This window comes from Ascidia mentula, chromosome 1 (assembly GCF_947561715.1).
Source record: "Ascidia mentula chromosome 1, kaAscMent1.1, whole genome shotgun sequence".
NCBI lineage: Eukaryota > Metazoa > Chordata > Ascidiacea > Phlebobranchia > Ascidiidae > Ascidia > Ascidia mentula.
This window is the reverse complement of record NC_138566.1, coordinates 1,411,156-1,429,403: the sequence shown is the minus strand read 5'-3', so window position 1 is coordinate 1,429,403 and position 18,248 is coordinate 1,411,156. Positions and strand designations below refer to the sequence as shown.

General features: G+C 41.9%; 1 protein-coding gene across 1 annotated transcript in view; it reads right to left on the bottom strand.

Moving 5' to 3' along the window:
- The window catches only part of LOC145917260 (kelch-like protein 7), a 48,826-nt gene that overhangs the window by 6,719 nt on the left and 23,859 nt on the right, over nucleotides 1–18,248 (bottom strand). The window lies entirely within an intron of this gene.

The following is an 18,248-nucleotide window of genomic DNA, read 5'->3' as shown; positions in this document are numbered from 1 at the left end:
TGCAACCTCTTTCTATTTTTTGCAGCATTTCCGAGAACGAAACTTATGTCACACCGGAGGGGAACCACCTTTATACCACGCTTGAGTGATCAGCAAGTAATATTTGATTTTTTTTCAGTTAAATTAATTCAAAGATTGTTCTTGACCATTAAACATTGAGTAACACATAAATTTTCAAACAAGCCGATGCTTTTAATTATTCAAGCATTGAACGAGAACTATTTCATTGTGTGATCGGTTTTTAAAAAATATTTGGCCTTGGTGTATGTAATCGCCAAAGTTTCGCGTCTTGAACGCAACGAAATAACTGCCGCTTGTAGGCTTGATTACAAGCGTGGCTTATAATTTGTCTACGCCAAATAAATAGCGCACGGGGCGGGCGACTGGCAGCATTGACCAAGCGCCCGACCTATATACCAATAAGAAAACCTGATCGGGATTCGTGCTCAGGACATCCTGAGTTCAAATCCCGGTGTGGTAAAAAAAAAAATAAATAGCGCACGTTTGAAAGCGCACGTTTTATGTTGCTTACTCAGGCCTTACTGTCGGTAAGTGTGGTTTATTTTGTTAAATTTGAATTTTGTATGTTTATCGTTTGTATTTATTTATAGAAAACCTTCCGTTACAATCTTGACCGCACCAATTGAATAAACAAGTGGGAAAGTGCGTATGAGTTGTAGACAGCGGCAATTGAGCAGCACACCACAGCCACAAATTAAAAAGCTGCGGCTACACAGTTTTCGACACGGCCCTCCGATGCCGCGTAAAGGTAAAGTTCTAAACGATTATACGGGTCCAAATACCCGTGCTCGGTCTAGATTAAATAGACCAGATATCGGAGATGAAGCGCCGCCTACCCCTGAGGCGAGGCTCCAAAGACTTCGGTCTGAAACCGATGCCTTGTTAAATGTAATAACAAGAGAACAGGGCAAATTAAATGTTTCTACTGTAACTTCTGCTAATCGAAGTGACAGTGTGTTTAACCCATGCTTTTTCCCTCCACATGCGTCTGCGCCCGAACCACAGATGCCGTCAACCTCTCATCCGTCCACCATCTATCAGCCAGTACATGGACAATCGCATCAGAATTCTGCTTCGGACCAAAGACAAATGCAGCAGACTATTGCAGCGACAAGACTTCCTAATGTAAAGGTACCGTTTTTTTGCTGGAAATCCTGCAGACTAATTGAACAATGGGAATTTGATCCCCGCCAGCGTTTATGCAATCTGATGCAGTACACTAGTGGATGCGCCCATGACTTGGTGGCAAGTTGCCAATATTTAACTCCTTTTGAAGGGTATGTCGCAGCTAAAGATTTGAAACGCTGCAAAAAATAATAGACAAACTGCCAGTACCATTAAAGATTAATTGGCGTTCTGTTGCCGACGATATTATGCACTGTCGTGCAGAAGAAATCACGATTGAACATATTGCAATGTTTGTTCGAAAGAAGGCCAGAGAGGCCAATAATCCAATCTTCGGTGCAGTATCCGAACATTCCAAACGTGGTTCGAATTGTTACGCGACTTCTGCTGTCGATTCATTTTTTATCGAGCAAAGCGCCTATCAGAAAAAGCCAATTTGTGTGTGTTGTCGCGCTGAACATTATCTGAATCAATGTAAAGTCTTTCGACGAATAAATGTTGAAGCAAGATATAAGTTTGTGTTTTTCATGTTTCGAGCCTGGTCATGTTGCAAGCAACTGCAGTCGCACAAATCCATGCCGAAAAGAGGGTTGTGTAAAAATGCATAGCACCCTGTTGCATCCGGAAGAAAACCCTAATTCGCCCTCTAATTCGGACGCTGTAAAATGTGGCGTGGTTCAGTCCCATGAAGCTAATATTATGTTGCCAATTTTGCCAGTTAAGGAACAGCGGTCAGATTCCGATAATTGGGTGATTGTTCACACGTTTCTTGATCCGGGTAGCACATCTACGTTTTGTAGCAGGAAACTTATGTGTGAACTCAAGACAAACGACCCAAAAGTTAAGATAACATCCACCACGATAAACAGTAATGTCGTGAAAGAAGCTTTTTTGCTGAATAATCTTTTAGTCAGCGACGTTAATAGGGGACGAAAATTCGTGTTAGGAGAAGTTTATGCTGGTGGAAAATTGCCGGTTTCTCAGTCGGATATTGCGCGTTCAGAGGACCTCGATAAGTGGCCTTATCTTCATAATGTGCAGTTAGAAGATGTCTATGCTCCCGTTGTATTGCTAATAGGCCTCGATAATCCAGAACTGTTACAGCCATACGCGTTACTGAAAGCTGTAATGGTGGTCCTTACGCGTTTAAAACCAGACTTGGATGGACGGTTTGTGGCCCTAGGACTAACAACAAGAGTGAAACAGTCCCAAAAGCAATGTCTTATTTTATAGAACAAAACGATTTTAACATTTGTGAAATCTGCAAGGATGATTTAGAAACCGCTGGAAGCAATAGAAAGGCTTTGTCGCCAGATCAGCAACTGTTTATGAAGTGTTTCGATAATTCTATTAAGCAACTTGACACCGGACATTATGAGATCGCGCTGCCTAAGCGGGAAACACAGTTGATTATGCCAATCAATTTAAAGCAAGCTGAAAACCGTATCAAACAATTGAAATCTAAGTTCAAGAGAAACCCTAAGTTTTACGAGCATTATCGTTCTTTTATTAATCAAATGCTTCTTGAAGATCATGCTCGCAAGGTTCCACGTGTATTGCTACAGCGCAATGACGGAAATGTGTGGTACCTGCCTCACCACGGTGTATATCACCCTAAAAAGCCAAACAAGTTAAGGGTTGTATTTGATTGTTCAGCGGAGTTTAACGGGTTTTCACTAAACAAATGCCCGTTACAGCGGCCGGATTTAACTAGCTCGCTCTTTGGTGTACTGTGTAGATTTAGACAAGACAAAATTGCTGTAATGGGAGATATAAGAAGTATGTTTCACCAAGTTCGCGTACCCGAAGAAGACAGAGATTTATTGCGTTTTTTGTGGTGGCAAGATGGTGATATAAAAAAGGAAATAGTGACTTATCAAATGAACGTTTATTTGTTCGGAACCGTCTGTTCTCCAAGTTGTGCCAATTTTGCGCTACGTCAAACGGCAATTAATCATGGCGATATGTTTTCGCTCGAGACTGTAAACACAGTATAGAACAACTTTTACGTTGATGATTGCTTAAAATCATTAGATGATGAAAGAAAAACAATTACAATGATTCACGAACTAACTTCTCTGCTAAAACGTGGCGGGTTTCACATCACGAAATGGATATCTAACAGTCGCGAAGTCTTGCAATCAATTCCGTCCGGTGATCATGCCATCGCGATAAAAGATCTTGATCTCAGTCGTGACTCCTTGCCTTCTGAGAGAGCATTAGGTATTAACTAGAGAGTAGATGCTGACACCTTAGGTTTTCAAATTCGCATACCAAATCGCCCTGTAACCCGAAGGGGAATTTTGTCCATGGTTAGCTCACTTTATGATGCGCTCGGTTTAGCGGCACCTGGTATTGCATACTCCAAAAGTGTTGTTGCAAAACATGTGCAGAAGTAACTTTACATGGGATCAATCCGTTCAAAAGGTCTTCAGTGACACTTGGCAGCGCTGGGCAAATGAATTGCCAGCATTAGAAAATTTGACGATACCTCGCTGTTTCAAACCGACAAATTTGGGACCTTTAGTAAGAGTTGAAATTCATTCCTTTTGTGACGCATCCTTGACAGCTTACGGTTGCGTTTCGTATGTTCGCTTTTTTGATGGCAACGATCATATTCATTGTGCATTTTTATGTGGAAAAACTAGGTTGGCCCCAATTAAACCAATGACCGTCCCAAGGTTGGAGCTGTGTGCTGCAAACGTAGTAGCAAAACAAACTGATATTTTGGTAAAGAAATTGCAACTTGACATTGATTCTGTAACCTTGTGGACCGACAGTGTAACAGTTTTGCGATATATTTGTAATACCAGCAAATGCTTTCATACTTTTGTTGCAAATCGCATTGTTCAAATTTTGAATATGTCCAAGTCATGCCAGTGGAAGTATGTGCCGACTCTAGACAACCCTGCTGACCACGCGTCAAGGGGACTAACAGTTACGAGTTTTTTGAAGTGTAAACAATGGCTGAATGGGCCAGACTTTCTTTGGTGCCGTGATGCTGGTTTTCCTCGACAACCTAATTTCTTGAACGTCATACCAGATAATGATCCAGAAGTTAAACTTGCAGCAACAACATGTGCTGTTGTTACAAATTTCAACAGTGTTTTGCACAGGGTGTTGGAGAGGTCCGCATCCTGGCAATCGATGATTCGTATTGTTGGCTGGGTGCTTAGGTTTCCAGAAGCATTACGCAATCCTGATCAGAGAACAACTTTAGGCACTCTAACCGTAGATGAACTGAAGCAGGCGAAAAATCGAACACTCTTTATGGTTCAACAAGAACATTACGGTACGGAGTATAAGCTCCTAAAAGTGGGGAAACCTATTCACGAATCCAGTTCGATTTATAACTTGAATCCTTGTTTAATTGATGAACTAATTTGTGTTGGTGGGAGAACCAGCCTTTGTAAAGCGCTTAAAGTACACCACAAAGTAATCTTGCCCGGACATGGCCGCGCTTCTGAGCTAATTGCAAGACATTTTCACGAAATTTCTGGCCACAGTGGAAGGGAATACGTTTTGGCTCTGATAAGAGAACAATTTTGGATGGTCAGAGCTAATACTCTGGTGCGTTCTGTGTTGAACCGTTGTTTGGACTGTAAAAGAAGAACGGGAAGGCGTGGCGTACAACAGATGGCGTCCTTACCCGAGGACAGGTTAACCCCCGATAAGCCGCCGTTTACGTTTGTGGGAGTTGACTACTTTGGTCCTTTTAATGTAAAGCGCGCTATGTCACAAGTTAAAAGATACGGAGCATTATTTACTTGTCTTACAACCAGAGCTATTCATATAGGAGTAGCAAATAGCTTGGACACAAGTTCTTTTATTTTAGCCTTGCGCAGGTTCATTGCTCGACGAGAACAAGAGGCCGAGCTTCGTTCCGACAATGGAACCAATTTCATTGTTGCCAAACGAGATCTGTGGCAGGTGCTCCAAGAGCTGAACCAAACTAAAATTGTGAATTTTTTGTCTTCAAACCAGATCAAATGGCACTTCAATCCCCCAGGTGCGTCCCATCAAGGTGGAATATGGGAACGATCAATACGTGCTGTACGAAAGGTTCTATCGTCCATCAGCAAGGAGCAAGTCCTTGACGAAGAAGGTTTAACAACTCTGATGTGTGAAGTGGAGGCAATTGTTAATGGGCGACCTCTGACAACGGTGTCCAGCGATCCTGATGATTTGGAGCCCTTGACTCCAAACCACCTCCCACATCTAAAGTCGGACCAGCCGTTTCCTGTAGGCTCCTTTACCAAACGAGACATTTATTCAAGGCGCAGATGGCGCCAAGTTCAATATCTAGCGGACCTATTTTGGAAGCGGTGGCTGAATGAATATTTGCCACTGATGGACAAACGCCAGAAGTGGGTCAAACCTCATCGCAATTTTATTGTTAATGATATTGTTTGTGTTGTTGACGAAAATATGCCCAGAGGCACCTGGCTTCTTGGACGCATTGTTGCCACTTATCCGTCCAGCCACGATGGGCTGGTGCGGTCTGTTAAAATAAAACTAATAACGGCTTTATAGAAAGACCCATTACCAAAATCTGCTTAATAGTGGAAGCTGTAACAAAATGAGGTGTTTTCTTGCGTATTGTTATCAATTTGTTGTGTTAACTCCATTCTCTCCTCCTTAAAGGGGCCGGAGTGTAATCGCCAAAGTTTCGCGTATTGAACGCAGCCAAATAACTGCCGCTTGTAGGCTTGATTACACGCGTGGGTTATAATTTGTCTACGCCAAATAAATAGCGCACGTTTTATATTGCATAATCAGGCCTTATTGTCGGTAAGTGTGGCTTATTTTGTCAATTATGAATTTTGTATGTTTATCGTTTGTATTTATTTATAGAAAACCTTCCGTTACAATCTTGACGACACCAATTGAATAAACAGGTGGGAAAGTGCGTATGAGTTGTAGACCGCGGCAATTGTGCAGCACACCACAGCTACAAATTAAAAGGCTGCGGCTACAGTCTATTTATAGCTTTTACAGATAAATATGTATACGTATGTGGAGTTTGTTCAACTAGAACAGTACATCCCAACCAGTGGGTCGCATTTCTAAATGTTACAGTTTTCTATTAGATCACGAAATTGTTGCATGTCATTCGTTTGGTCATATCTCATTGTGGGTCGCACAATAAAAGTTGCATTAAAAGTGGGTCGCGAACTGAAAAAGGTTGGGAAGCACTGCAATAGAATGTGATCTATCATCTCCCAAATTTTGCCGTCACGCCAAAGCAACAATAGCACAAATTTCGCCTGAAGAATTCAAGTTGGATTTATGGACAAGTTGCTCTGCCACAACCACATCATTCGTTTACTGAAGAAGTACTGACGAGACCTGAATTCGTTTTTTACTTCAGTTACGTTACTTATACAGCAAAGAAGGCAAGTTAGTTTCTGGCTCTTAGTCCTTGGATCACGCCAAATTGGATTATATCATCTGGGATTTTCCGGAACGTATTCCAGGACCACAAATCCAAGGTGAGCGGTTGGACAAACTGTCTTATAGTATTGCGCACTGAAGTATGGCAGGTGCTGCAAACCCTACAGGCACGTCTTATGCTGCAGTAGCGGCCCAAAACGTAGACAACACTGACGATGACCCCTTCCGCATTGAGCGGGATGGAGAGGTAGAAGCGAGATTCAATCCCGGGCTGAACCGGGAAGCGATCTACAACCTCCTCAAAGCAATGAACTTTGCAATAAGAAATTTAAATGGTATCAACCTTCTTCCTAACGGAAAGGTAATGTTTTATACCACCAATGAGGCGCAAGCGAAACAATTGGCCAAGAAGATCACCGACGTCATCAGTTACGTACCCCCTAAGATCAAACAGCAGCCAATCCAGGCACTGCTGAGCCACTACGCGCCAGTGTCCCGGGGTTGGCGACTCTATGACGAGTACCGCATCAGCAATGGGAAAAGAGCATTTATTAGGAAAAAGGTCCGTCCTCCAAAACAACCCCATTCCAAGAGAGCTCAAGCTCGGGGAACACGTGGTATCGGCGTTCCATACATCGCAGCCACCGCACTGCGACCACTGTAAGGCCGATGGCCACAACAAAGCTGAATGCCACCTCCTGGCAGCAAAGAGAAAGAAGAAACACACCAAACACCACCAGATCGAGACCGATGAGACCAAAGAGAAGAGCGAGCATGTCGCCAACTCCACTGAGGAAAACGGAGACACTTTTTCTCCCGATGAAGACTCCTCCTCCGCCTCCACCACAACTGATGAGGAATCTACATCCCCACCAAAACCCACAGGCAAGTTGTCACCAACCATCATACCCCTGGGTCATTGCAGCTCGTTCCCAAATGCAAGCCCAAGACTCTGCACCAGGTGACATTCCAGCTGATCTCCGATGCGCCGATCAGACACCAATAACCTCAACCCCTTTTGAGCCGGTGGTAGGCAGGAAACTTGAGAATAACCATGGCCCAGGTCCAAGAAAGAAGCGCCCACCGCCGCCAAACCAACAGGAAGTGTTCCCGTCAGAACCTACCCAGTCGACCGACGCGGAGAGATCGATGCTCGATTCAATCCCGGAATCGAAACTCGATTCAATCCCGGAATCGATGCTCGATTCAAAGAGGACGGAGATCTACGAGATCCTCGATGCGATGAAGTTCGACCTTGACCGGCTGAAAGGATTCATGCAATACCCGGCCGGCAAGCTGACTTTTTATACTTTTACTGAAAACTATACAAAACAATTCGCAGCAGAACTGATGAGCACCGGACGACCCGTGTACGCAGAACAGTACACAGAAGACATCGAAAGAATGGTCGTTTCCTATGTCCCACCGTGGATGAGCACGCAAACGGTGAAGAACTTTGTACAAAGGCACTCCCCAGTAACCCGTCACTGGAATATGCTGGATCCTCGGCGAAAGGAAGCGGGGAAAAGAGCCTTCATGGTCAAGACCTCAACTATAAAGACCCATCCAATTGGCCGCGAGGTATGGCTTGAAGGCGTAAAACTGTCTTTCTATTACCCCAGCCAAGCACCGCACTGCAACTATTGCCGAGAAATGGGTCACGAGAAGGAGGAGTGCCCGCAACTCCGCCGCAAGAACCACCAGCACCAGCAACGGCAACAACAACTGCAACAACAGCAGCAGCAACAACCAATGCTCGAAGACACACAGCATCTCGAAGAGATACAACAGCAGGAGGGGGAGCAGGTGGAGGAGCAGGAGCAGGAGCAGGAGCAGGAGCAGGAGCAGGAACAGGAGCAGGAGCAGGAGGAGGAGCAGGAGTAGCAACAACCCCACCACGAATAGAAGGAAGAGGAAGAAGTTTCGGTTTCCGACATCGACGCCGACACCGACACCAACACCACCAACACCACCAACACAGCGTCAACAGAAGTAGTTCCCTCTGATTCCCTGTCAACTGCGAACAGCACCGGGCTGGCTCTACCCTAACCGCACACCAGCACACCGCAACCACGCAAGCGCAACAGAAGATCAAGGAACTCCTATACAAGGTGTTGCCGCACACGAATCCCAAGCGAGGTCAGTGACTTACGTGCCAATGTGAGAAATCATACTTAAAGTGCGAAAAAATGAAAAATAACGTGTAACTGTGGGGTCCGCATACCAACTGATTTCAACCAAACAACAATATAAATTCATAATAATTAATCATTTGTAATGGAACCTTCAATAATAATGGACCTGTTAGTGTATTTTTTCGTAGTTTGTATATTTGTTCTTGTATTTTTTGTTAAAATAACCAAAAGTAATGACGTCACACATAAAAATTTGTACCTTGAATGTAAATGGCATGGGCCTTGCCACCAAAAGGCAGGCCTTGTTCCGCCATCTTTCCTCTTTAGCTTTTGACATCTACCTCCTACAGGAGACTAACTATTCACCCCAAACCGAAGTCCGAATGGACTTCCGGCCCTGCCCTCTTAAACTCGGCACCCTACGAAGGCCACGCCAAAGAGGGTGTCGCAGTTCTTCTCAATTCTCCGAACCTCCAAATTCTAAAATCTATTTCTCACTCTGCCGGCCGTATTATCGCGGTCGACATCTCAACCCGCACCCACACCCTCCATATTGTCAACATCTACGCCCCCTCTGGAAACCCGGTTAGTAATAATTTATTTTTTAACTCACTGTATTCCTATGTTACATCACCGCACCCTATAATTTTGGCTGGAGATTTTAATTGTGTTGAAAACCCTTTCTTAGATAAATTTCCCTCTATCAAAACCTCTCCCCTCAGCACAAATCTAGCACAATTAACTAACCTTTTTACGTTACAAGACTCTTTTCGTATACTCCACCCCGATTTAGTTCAATTTTCCCGTCGTTCTTTTAATTTTCAATCCCGTTTGGATCGAATTTATGTTACTCCTAATTTAACGCCTAAAAATCATTCTTTTATTACATACCCCTATTACGATCATGATTTTGTTATTCTTACTCTTAATTTGGTCTCTGCTCCACCAAGGGGCAGAGGCCCATGGAAAAATAATGTTAAAACCTTTTACGACCCCTTTTTTGTTTATGATTTAAATCGTCATTATGTTATTTGGTCATCACTAGCTCCTATGTTCAACAACCCTCTTGATTTTGGGTTATCCCTTAAAGTTAAAATTAAGTCCCTCATTATTTATCATTCGAAACGTTAAGTTAAAGAATCCCGTAATTATGTTTCATCCCTTCAACAATCCCTCAATAATATTCGAACCACTCTTACTTTCTCCCCTACGAAAGAAAATTTTAGTTCCTTTTATTTTGTCAAAAAGTCCTAAGTTGATTTTCATTTGGAAACCTCACGTTCTAATTTACTTAAATCCTTATCTTCTGATCCTAATTTTAAACCCATCATCGACAAAGCACTTTATTCAAAACTTCTTCCTTTAAAATTTAATCCCCCTATTTTTTGAGTTGCAAGATTCTTTCGGCCTTCCTTTATCTACCCCCAAAGAAATGCTTTCACACACTTATGATCTTTTGAAGTTGTTATAATCTAATCAAAATCTTGAGTTACCAACCCCCTCGAACATTTTTCTTAAACAACCTCCTAAGTTTATTCCTGATTCTTATTTAGAAAATTTATCTGCCCCCTTTTCAGTTTCAGAAATTAAAAAATCAGTTTTTCTTTTTCCCTACGGTAAAACTCCCGGCCCCGACAGTCTCAGTTCAGAGTTTTACAAACTGTTCTGGAACCTGATCGGGGCCGACCTCACATCAGCTCTTAATTTTTCTTTTCTTAACGCTTATACCCCTCCTAAGTTTACATCAGGCCATATTGCTCTTATTTTCAAAAAATCTGACCCTTCTTTGTTATCAAATTATAGACCCATGTCCCTTCTTAAACCTGGTTTTACCTCATCTCACGTAACTACCCTTCTCCGCGACCTCCATAATTCAGCCAAAAATCGTAATTCAGACTCCTTTTTTATCTCTCTTGACTTTCGAAAAGCTTTCGATTCCATTTCTTTTGACTGGCTCCTCTTACAATTAAAACTAAAGCGCTTTCCCCAACTTTTTACTGATTTTTTATCTTCACTCAATTCTTCATCCTCATCACAAGCCCTCCTCAACGGGTTTGCCACAACGGGTTTCCCGATCAGGAGAGGTGTCAGGCAAGGTGACCCCCTTAGCCTGACCCTCTTCCTGATTGCTGTCGACCCGCTTCTTGCTGCCCTTCAAAACCACCCCTCAATTAGGTCTATCCCCGCACCATGCCGTAACGTACCCAAAGCGGTCGCCTACGCGGACGATGTCACCCCAGCGGTGACCGGCCGAGACTCCCTTTTACTTGCCACCGACCTCGTCACAAATTTTTCCAGTATATCAGGCTTAACCGTAAATCCCATCAAAACCCAGGCGATTGCCACCATCAATCCCCCTCATAATTTTACCCAATATCAGATAACTTGGAATAGTAAGGCCATAAGCCCATTAAACATACCAATCGGACACCCCAGCTCAATCACCACGGCATGGCGCAAAGCCATTTTCTCTTTACGCACCCGTGTCTCCTCTATAAGCGACCCCTTTCTGACCTATGATTCGAAAAGCATCCTCACTAAAACATTACTCCTCCCCCAGATCTCTTACTTAGCCAGAACGTACCCTCTCCCTGAAGGACAGCGGGAAGTGGTAGACAGCATTGTGGCAGGCTTCGTTGGGGGTCACCACAATCCTACCCTTCCACAGAGTTAAGCCGTCGTGCTATTATCCATGTACAGGAAGTATTCCGAATGGTCTAGCGTGGAATTTGTGTCGACCCAGTGGTCATTGGTTGTTACCATCACCCACGTGCAATAATTGAAACGTTGCAAACGTGCAATGGTTGGAGACGATGTAAAAAAAATTTTAACTACTAGAAGTATGTGTGTTGAAGTTAATCCATTGTAAGAGTTAATAAATCAATTATTTGTTCCAGTCAGGATAATAAATACACGCGGGATTTTTATTATCTGGTTAAATAAATAGTTCACACTTTATCTGGATAAAGAAAAGTCTGTGACAGCAATGATGGAAATCAATCAAATGAAAAAAAACATTTTCATAAAACACGGAAAATGGAAAAATGGCAAAGAAACACAAGCGCAGGCAAAAAAAGACATTTAGGCAGTTACAAATATACAAGCTGCCTCATTTATGTGATGCTTACACTGGACATGATTGCTTGACCTCGTTTGTGCTTCAAGGTCATGATTCACGTGGTAGAAGGGCAACTTGTGACCTTTTGAAGTTTCGTACTTTTTCTGCGTTTCTCAAGATTTAATAATTGCTTCACTTGTAGTTGCAATTCCTGTTGCCTGAAATAAATACATTTAGTTACACGGCGAATCAAACTTTCTGTGGGATCGAAGCATAAACAACATCTCCTATGACATAGGAACCACGGCCACTTAAAATAAAATATCCCAAGGCAAGGACTTGTTTTGTGAGATTAAAGATGGGACCAGGGCTTTGCGGCAGAAATTCATTAGTTTTGAAGCAAATCCTATCAATCTTTACGATTTGTTGTGAATTAAATCAAGTTCTTTCAACGCAAACGTTTGATCCAGAAGAATCGGTTTAAAGTCATTGTTGTGTGGATTCGAATCCTAACCAACTTACTGCTTAACGATCATTGTCATGAGATGTTCGTCTTTGTCTTCTTCTTCCTTCTTCTTCATCATCTTCTGGAGGACATGTTGTTCGAACGTGTAAAGTTCCGTCTCCTGTTCCTCACTCACCTTCTTCCCTGAAACGAAGATGATGGGAAGATGAGGATGATATTCTCATAAACTTGAGGTTGACATGATCATAAAATTCATATTATTTGCTCCATGCTTGTGTATTTTATATTCGTTTGTCAAAAAACAACTTACTGAAGGCACTGAACCCAACCGGTCCGTTTCTACAAATGTTGATGAACCTGGCGATGTCCAAAAAGGCGTCTTTCAAACGTCGGCCCAGCAATTTGAATAGCACGCTGTAATATTGTCTAAATCAGGAGTTCTTAAACTGGGAGCGCGGCCGCTAGAGGGCCGTGGAAGGTTGATAAGGGGGACCTTATTTTTTTCGAATACCCGTTTAGCGACCAAGCAGCAATCTATCCATGTTTAGTATTTCAGTTTTCAGAAATCTTACGATTAATTAGAGCGAAGATTTGGTCTTGCAGGGACCGTTTGCAGAGAAATGAATACGCCGTGTATCTGACTCCTAAGACTATAAAAACATCTGCCAAAAAACTATCTTTGCGACTGTTTAATCAAAACATAAAACGCTAAACAAACATACCTTGTTTCAAAACAAACAACGTTAAATGCAACGACGAGAGTTATACTTTAATTGCTTTTGTCTCGCTCAGTCCGTTTTCTCGCTTCCTCTCCCTAGCTTAAGGCCGTGTGGCGTTGTTTATAATATCATCGAAATGAGAAAAATGCGAATATGGACGGATTATTATAAAACGTCAATGAGAAATTAAAACCAAAACCGATTAACACATATGTCAGAGATTAACCTATCTGTCGTAGAGAACGAAGTGATTAACACAAAAAATAACAGATGCGTACGTACGCGAAGTAATCGAATTGCACAATTTAACACGAAAATGACATTTAATCACAAAGTTTCGCTGCAGTGGTTTGTGGAAAAAGCGCCACTAGCAAGTGATTGTCTTAAATTTAAATAACTGTGACGCGATAACGTTCATTATGTTGACAATAGTAGTTTTAGATTAATGTCTAGTTGTTTGCACTTGTGAGTGGGAAGACAAAAGCACGGAACAAACCCGACTGTACAGCAGACCCGCGGTGTGAATTGTCTTCCACTTAACCACGTAATAAACATCCCCCATCCCTCTCATCGATGAGTGATATTAAAAACGAATAAGAAGATGTTTTTGAATAGGATTTTTTCGTGGAGTTGGGAACGCAAGGTTTAACAGAAAATGTCTTGGGGCGCGACCAAGAAAGTTTAAGAACCACTGCTCTAAATTACAGCAGTGTAGGAAAAGATGTTAATAGTAACTGTAGCCAACTTCGTTCAAACCTCAGGTAATCAGGCAAAACACGAGGTTATTATTTATTTGGAATCAAACCGAATCCGAATATCGAGTCCTATGTTAAATCTGTTCCACTTAAGACCGCATATCAGTAATTATATTAAAATAGTTTTGCCCGCGGGGAATGCCCGTCTTGTACTCCTGCGTCATAGATAGTCTCAGTTCCGTCACAAGGCAACCGGCGATGCGTTGGGGTCAATTTTCTGGTTGAATGAGCAAGAAGTCACGTGGTGTAGCCAGGGCGATTTTCAGCGTGTTTAGTGCAGTTTTAGTGCATTTTTTGCTCTTCTCAGTCAGTCAGACGTTTGGTGCAGGGTGCTGTGAAAAGTTTAATTGAAAAACCACCAAAATGTTCAAGGGGATGTAGCTCAAAATTGAATCACAGAAGTATACCTTAATTTGTGATTTTATGTTAGGCCCGCCTCTTGGCTACGCAGTAAGGTGAAAATTAGTTGCAAGATAGTTGCTTAAAGCACCACCTAGGGGTCTTTTAGGCCCCCGATTAGTCATTATTTTAGCTAAATTGGCTGCAAAAAAATGTAAGATGGTTTTGCGAAAAAATGAATCACAAAAACCTCATCCAATTTGCAATTTAATGTTGGCCCTAACCCTTTTCTACGCAATGGCAAAAAAAATTGTCACAGGAAAGTTGCTTTGGTTGCCCCCTGGGACTGTTTTTGCTATCCTATAGGACAAAAGATCCTCCTGGAGGCTCCTCAGATCCTTGCTGTGTTTTGGCGGATGCAGCTGCAATCAATTTTTTCTCTATGAATAGTACCAGTAGATCTTCATGGGTCACTGACCACAGGAATTGTTGTTGGCAAAAAAGCAAATCACTCAGTATGGGTATTAATGGTGATAGCCTTCAAAACTAGATTTTTGGGATTTAATACTGATATGCGGCCTTAAGGGAAATTAGCCATTTTGTAAACTGCGCAATGTGTGTCAAATTTAAGCTTAAATTCGTAAGTTTATGTATTTCGAGGAACATGGAAAGGTTTTCAAGCATCTCCAGTCACTTATTGCCACCTAGTGACAAAAAAACATTTTTCCAGTGCTTTATGTGCATGAATATGTGTGGCCAGTTCTTCAATCACAGGCATTTAAATGGCCCAAAAAATTGGTTTAAGAGCATGAATTCTATGCATGAACGGTCCACAACACATTCCGGGTTGATTTTACCACAGAGCTTTGATGATTTTTCTTCATTTATCATGGCATTTTTGCATAAGCTGTCTTTTTCCCAATATCAATTTGGCTTAATAATAACGCTTGCAATTGCTCAAATCAAATGTTACTACACTTTACGTTGTCATAATTAATTAACTAAATTACTTATTTAACTCTGAGCTATATTTATTACCCCAGAGAGAAGTGGTCCATCACCATATGAATGGTGCTTCATCCGAACAGATTCACTGCTCACGCCATTGAAACCGAAGCAATTTTCAACCTATTCTGGGTATGTGCTACTATTTTACCAATAAAGTAGCTCCTAGTTTGGTTTATCAATTGATTTTAAGCAAATAAATGCATTGCATGGTCTTGTATGCAAGTTAATAACACAATTCTCATGTAATTTTCATGGTGTTGAAATGTTCAAAATTTCCTGCCACAATGCATGCCCCCTAATTGGCCTTTGGATGTTGATTAATTAACACCTGTGTCATGTAATTAAGTATTGGACATGCAGATAATTGTTGCATGACTGCCTCGTGATATTTGGTTCCATTCTATGTGACCGGTTTGGGGCTTGAAGCATCATCCTCTGCCTATCAGTTGTCTTGGCGGTAACTCTGTTGACAAGGCCATTTTCTGTTGTCTAGTGATGTTAGTAAAACAGCTACAACTCTGGATCCGATGATCAAACAGGTGTGAAACTTCACAATGTAATAGTTGAATGGCTCATGTATTGGACTTCACAGAACAATTGCGATTCTGGGCGGGTGCGCCACTATTTAAGACCGCATATCAGTAATTATATTAAAATAGTTTTGCCCGCGGGGAATGCCCGTCTTGTACTCCTGCGTCATAGATAGTCTCAGTTCCGTCACAAGGCAACCGGCGATGCGTTGGGGTCAATTTTCTGGTTGAATGAGCAAGAAGTCACGTGGTGTAGCCAGGGCGATTTTCAGCGTGTTTAGTGCAGTTTTAGTGCATTTTTTGCTCTTCTCAGTCAGTCAGACGTTTGGTGCAGGGTGCTGTGAAAAGTTTAATTGAAAAACCACCAAAATGTTCAAGGGGATGTAGCTCAAAATTGAATCACAGAAGTATACCTTAATTTGTGATTTTATGTTAGGCCCGCCTCTTGGCTACGCAGTAAGGTGAAAATTAGTTGCAAGATAGTTGCTTAAAGCACCACCTAGGGGTCTTTTAGGCCCCCGATTAGTCATTATTTTAGCTAAATTGGCTGCAAAAAAATGTAAGATGGTTTTGCGAAAAAATGAATCACAAAAACCTCATCCAATTTGCAATTTAATGTTGGCCCTAACCCTTTTCTACGCAATGGCAAAAAAAATTGTCACAGGAAAGTTGCTTTGGTTGCCCCCTGGGACTGTTTTTGCTATCCTATAGGACAAAAGATCCTCCTGGAGGCTCCTCAGATCCTTGCTGTGTTTTGGCGGATGCAGCTGCAATCAATTTTTTCTCTATGAATAGTACCAGTAGATCTTCATGGGTCACTGACCACAGGAATTGTTGTTGGCAAAAAAGCAAATCACTCAGTATGGGTATTAATGGTGATAGCCTTCAAAACTAGATTTTTGGGATTTAATACTGATATGCGGCCTTAAGGGAAATTAGCCATTTTGTAAACTGCGCAATGTGTGTCAAATTTAAGCTTAAATTCGTAAGTTTATGTATTTCGAGGAACATGGAAAGGTTTTCAAGCATCTCCAGTCACTTATTGCCACCTAGTGACAAAAAAACATTTTTCCAGTGCTTTATGTGCATGAATATGTGTGGCCAGTTCTTCAATCACAGGCATTTAAATGGCCCAAAAAATTGGTTTAAGAGCATGAATTCTATGCATGAACGGTCCACAACACATTCCGGGTTGATTTTACCACAGAGCTTTGATGATTTTTCTTCATTTATCATGGCATTTTTGCATAAGCTGTCTTTTTCCCAATATCAATTTGGCTTAATAATAACGCTTGCAATTGCTCAAATCAAATGTTACTACACTTTACGTTGTCATAATTAATTAACTAAATTACTTATTTAACTCTGAGCTATATTTATTACCCCAGAGAGAAGTGGTCCATCACCATATGAATGGTGCTTCATCCGAACAGATTCACTGCTCACGCCATTGAAACCGAAGCAATTTTCAACCTATTCTGGGTATGTGCTACTATTTTACCAATAAAGTAGCTCCTAGTTTGGTTTATCAATTGATTTTAAGCAAATAAATGCATTGCATGGTCTTGTATGCAAGTTAATAACACAATTCTCATGTAATTTTCATGGTGTTGAAATGTTCAAAATTTCCTGCCACAATGCATGCCCCCTAATTGGCCTTTGGATGTTGATTAATTAACACCTGTGTCATGTAATTAAGTATTGGACATGCAGATAATTGTTGCATGACTGCCTCGTGATATTTGGTTCCATTCTATGTGACCGGTTTGGGGCTTGAAGCATCATCCTCTGCCTATCAGTTGTCTTGGCGGTAACTCTGTTGACAAGGCCATTTTCTGTTGTCTAGTGATGTTAGTAAAACAGCTACAACTCTGGATCCGATGATCAAACAGGTGTGAAACTTCACAATGTAATAGTTGAATGGCTCATGTATTGGACTTCACAGAACAATTGCGATTCTGGGCGGGTGCGCCACTATTTAAGACCGCATATCAGTAATTATATTAAAATAGTTTTGCCCGCGGGGAATGCCCGTCTTGTACTCCTGCGTCATAGATAGTCTCAGTTCCGTCACAAGGCAACCGGCGATGCGTTGGGGTCAATTTTCTGGTTGAATGAGCAAGAAGTCACGTGGTGTAGCCAGGGCGATTTTCAGCGTGTTTAGTGCAGTTTTAGTGCATTTTTTGCTCTTCTCAGTCAGTCAGACGTTTGGTGCAGGGTGCTGTGAAAAGTTTAATTGAAAAACCACCAAAATGTTCAAGGGGATGTAGCTCAAAATTGAATCACAGAAGTATACCTTAATTTGTGATTTTATGTTAGGCCCGCCTCTTGGCTACGCAGTAAGGTGAAAATTAGTTGCAAGATAGTTGCTTAAAGCACCACCTAGGGGTCTTTTAGGCCCCCGATTAGTCATTATTTTAGCTAAATTGGCTGCAAAAAAATGTAAGATGGTTTTGCGAAAAAATGAATCACAAAAACCTCATCCAATTTGCAATTTAATGTTGGCCCTAACCCTTTTCTACGCAATGGCAAAAAAAATTGTCACAGGAAAGTTGCTTTGGTTGCCCCCTGGGACTGTTTTTGCTATCCTATAGGACAAAAGATCCTCCTGGAGGCTCCTCAGATCCTTGCTGTGTTTTGGCGGATGCAGCTGCAATCAATTTTTTTTCTCTATGAATAGTACCAGTAGATCTTCATG